This window comes from Pinus tabuliformis, chromosome 8, assembly GCF_031772625.1.
Source record: "Pinus tabuliformis cultivar Carrire ecotype Pingquan chromosome 8, CPIR1, whole genome shotgun sequence".
In the NCBI taxonomy this organism is placed as follows: domain Eukaryota; kingdom Viridiplantae; phylum Streptophyta; class Pinopsida; order Pinales; family Pinaceae; genus Pinus; species Pinus tabuliformis.
Genome location: NC_142294.1, coordinates 878,006,193 through 878,010,687, shown reverse-complemented (window position 1 = coordinate 878,010,687; position 4,495 = coordinate 878,006,193). Strand labels below are relative to the sequence as shown.

The window sequence follows — 4,495 nt, the reverse complement described above, 5'->3', positions numbered from 1 at the left end:
TTAAGGAAAGACAAAGGAAAAGCATTTCTATGGAGCAATCTCTCTTCTCTTCCTTTGTACTAGCCCGCACATAAAGTTTAACCAAACTCAATTATATGTTGTATGGGAAAATTAATTCATTTAATGAAATTTCTTCTCTCTATGAACATGTGCTGGGTATAAATTTAGGAGAGTAATGTAAGGAGGCGATGTTTTACTTTTCCTCATTTATTTCATGGAATTTCATGCACTTCTACAAAAATGTGAAATAATGGAGGATGCCTCGCCCTACCCACTGCCACCATTGAATAATTTATTTTATTTTTTTGGTAGCATGAGATTTCAACTTGATAATTGCTTGCATGGAATAGTTTGGGAATACACCTTTTTTTTGTATTTTAATCTTCATCCCCCAACTAGACTAATGTAGTATCTATATTCGGGATGGCAGTAGCTACTAGTAGCAATATTTTGATTTCAAGGGATGCAAAGCCCATAGAGTTCCCATTGGGACTGAGAATACTATTTGGAATTCTAAATTTCGTGAATGATTTAGCGATGAGGAAGGGTGGAACCTTCAATTAGAGGGTCATGAACTAGATTGAGTATAAAATCCCCACAAACACAACACCTACCGATAGGCTTTATACCTAGGACGTTCTCATCGATGCCCAGATGGGAGTGCACGTTCATCTCTTTGATCCATCAACATTGCAGAGGAATCGTTGCCCATTTTCTTCTACTTCCATGGCGAAGGGTTTGTTGCCTTGTCTTCAAATTTGGTTATGTATGACCATTTTTGCAGACAATTGACAGTGAGACACAAAGTGTTAGTTATCTTCATGGATTATAGGCGATCTCCTGAGCACTAATTTCCCATCCCTTATAAGGATTGTGTGGGGGCTATCACATGGTTTAGCTATGGCAATGGTAACCCCCATTTTCCCACTCATGTTGATTTCTTTCGTTGTTTTCTAATGGGATATAACACATGCATGAACAGATTTCTCCATGACAGTTGCAGGGTCACAGTAGTGGCCACGACAACAATGACGATGGGAGAAGAGACGGTGAGAAATGTGAGGATTGTTGGTCATGTGTTGTTACAACCATTTATTGGCAGAGAAAAGTGGATGTCTTCTAATTTGAGGCTTGTTGCGTCTCCCATTGTGAAGATGGAGAAGTTCAATTTGCATTGGAAGGTGTTTATCCCAGTTGGTGTTGATAGGGACCATCCCACCACCAACGTGTTTGGGCCGAATGCCCCCGATATCTCGGCTCTACCTCTCCCTCCTACGTTGGTGGTGGTGGGAGGACACTCATGTTTTTTCATGTATTTCATATTTTCCATGTAGTAGGGTCCATCAAAAGTATGCAACATGGGTACTCGTTGGATGCAAAACTAAATTCCACACCCAATGAGTGTTCTTGCTCGAATTTTCAATAAAATCGTAGGGAGATAAATTGAAAAAATAGTTTTTCTTTTTTCTCTCAAAAACTTATGAGGTAATCTAATCTTATTTTATTATCTCTACTATTATTTTATAATATTACTTAGGAGACCCATTTTATACCTCAAAATTTCTCTAATGAAAATTAAACCCATTTATATATTCAAGAACACATTTTAGATAACATGAAGTCACAATCTTTCTCATTCTCACAAAAAAACAAAAACATCTATTAAATAGACTAAACATTATATTCATAAAAAAAATTCATTTCTTTGTATAAAAAACTTTCATTTCATTTAATGAACTTTATTATATAATCTTGGTTGAAATGAAATGGAGGAATCTTACAATATAAGGTTACATAAAGTTGAAAAAAAATAGTTAAAATGGAAAAAAGTTTCCATTTATGTATTAGTGTTTAAAAAAATTGATATTCTAAATAAATTTATGAAATGGTGTAGAACTGTAGAATAAGATAAGTATAAAACAAATGAAAAAAAATAACAAATCGTGACAATTTTAGGGTGAAAATTAATTTTGGACAAAACCTCACACTTTATGAAGCACGTTGAATGTAATTTTCAATCATTATTATAAAACATTACTAAATCTTAAGAGTCACATGATTTATATTTCTCCAATCCTATTACTTAGTGAATATGTATAACAAAACCATATATCATTAATGGTTTTCAATTTTACTAATGGGAAACCATTAACAATTTGTTTACAAATGATCATCATTTATTTTCTATTACTATATGTCACTTATTCCTTATTATTACTTAACATTTATTTATTATTATTATACATTTATTTATTATTATTATACATGCTGAAATACAAAAATATGTTTAGAATATTTTGTATTTTTTTGTCTTAACCATTTAACATTTAACATTTTACCCTCACATTACACAATTTTATGAAAATAAATTTACTATTATTAGAGTAGTGGATTTTGAGCGACATGATCATGATCGAAATAGTTGGCAACTGTACAGGACCTCCCACGCACATAAGTTGCGAGAGATAACGACAAATCCATATTTGGTAATAATATTATGACATCCCTAAATAATTTGGATATGTGAATTGTTAATTGATAAAAAAAACTATCCTTACTATACCTTTTTATACAAAAACATCCGTGAATGTGTCAAATCGGTTACTCAATTCCACTCCCCAACTGTTTAATATAAAAATTGTATTTGAAATCTTTAAAAATATTAATTATGATATACTTTAAATAAGTTTCATCATAATATTTACAATCACAAAATTAATTTAATAATATTTTACTACTTCAATTTAATGTATTTATAACCTATAGATTTTAACATTTTCTTTACAAAACAACATCATCTACTCTTATAACAATAGTTTTATGCGTAGCCCCCAAGGACGCGACTTGTTGGCAAGCGAACGTATTGTTAAGGCGTTTGTGTTGCTATGTAGGTCATAAGTTTAAACTTTGTCTTACTGTGCTTGGGGATGGTGTAGTTACACTTGGAGGTTATAGCGATAGCTGTCAGGGATCGACCCCGTGTCATGCGAGTACGAGAGTCAGCGCATTACAGATTCCGCCAGTCATTAAAAAAAACAATAGTTTTATACATAAGATCAATATTAAAGTTGATTTGCTTCTCATTCCATTTAGCATAGCAGGTATAAAAGTAACTTTACTACTTAACATATTAATCTACCTAGAAATATATGATAAAAAATCTCTTTCATAATATAGACAAATTTTTTACATAGTAGTGGTATTATTTTTATTGTAGCTATAATAACTCATGCTATCAATTACTTTTTGCATAACAGTGAAGTACTAAGCAACAACGTTGCATATTACACTTGTTTCTATAGAGAAATTAGTATATAAGGATTTGAAAAAAGAACTTTTATCATTTATAGAATTTTATATAATATTGGTTTATTAAATGAGTTATTCAAAGTTTTTTTAATTATGTTTATATTAAGAATTATGTTAAACTCAGATCTATCCAATGTCGAGAGGGATCAAATCTCTTGATCATTTGAAATTAAGATTGAATGTTTCTTGTAAAATTTTGTAAGCTAGTTTATGTCTTATGGGAAATGGATCAATATTGCAATAGCACACAAACTAAGTTAAATTTTGCATATTTTAACAGTGAAAAATAGACAACAAGCAACATCACAAAACAACAATTTCATTATGGAGTTCACACCTCTTGGGCTACATCTTTGAGTCCAGCTTCCAAAGTTGGCCCTTTAGATTATATGCACAAACGTGTGATTAAATCAACATAAAATGCTCAAATTACAAAAATAACACTGCCATTGAGTCCAGAACACCCAAAAACCCTTGTGTAGGCTCTTTTTAGGCTCAAAAACATTGAAAAATGGCTAAGTTAGGCCTCCTTAATTTCCCTGTTAACTGTTTTGCAAAATTGACCTTCTGTCAAAACTGGCAAGGAATCTAGACTTTGGCTGCCTTGCATAGTGACAATTTTTCAAAAACAGGTGGCATGTTTGGGTATGAAACCCACCAATATTGGTATAATTTGTCAGACAATTAATTTGACTCCCACACCCTTATTTCTGCCCTCTAGTTGGTCACGTGGAAAACAATATGACTGCGGGGTGCAGGCTAGAGGCCACACGCCCGCCAACCCCCACTCCTAGTCGTGTTATGGGTACAAGGACCTAAGGGCTGGGCATGGGTAGGATGCCACGCACCTGCCCCTCTCCGCACCTTCCACGATTGGTTACGTGGTAATCAATGGAACCCAAGGCTAGGGCCTTGTTCCCCACCCCTCCCTCCTTGGTGCACAGTCACGTTGCATAACATATGACTCACCCGCCCCTCACCCCCCCAAACCACCATATATTAGTCTTTAAATGAAACTTTCATACTATGTATAATAAGAACCAATGCGTGGTGTAGTGGTGGAATGAAGGTCTGTGTTGCCGGAGGTCACGGAGTCAAACCTTGAGGAGGTTGATTGGTTGAATAAACTAAATTTTGGCGCCAAACACTAAGCCACGTGGCATTTTTTTATTGGGCCACGTGGTGG

At 34.0% G+C, this 4,495-nt stretch overlaps 1 pseudogene; it reads left to right on the top strand.

The window, feature by feature from the left end:
• Window positions 1–423: 423 nt before the first annotated feature.
• Window positions 424–1,334, top strand: LOC149238355 (putative carboxylesterase 18; annotated as a pseudogene).
• The last annotated feature ends 3,161 nt before the right edge of the window (window positions 1,335–4,495 follow it).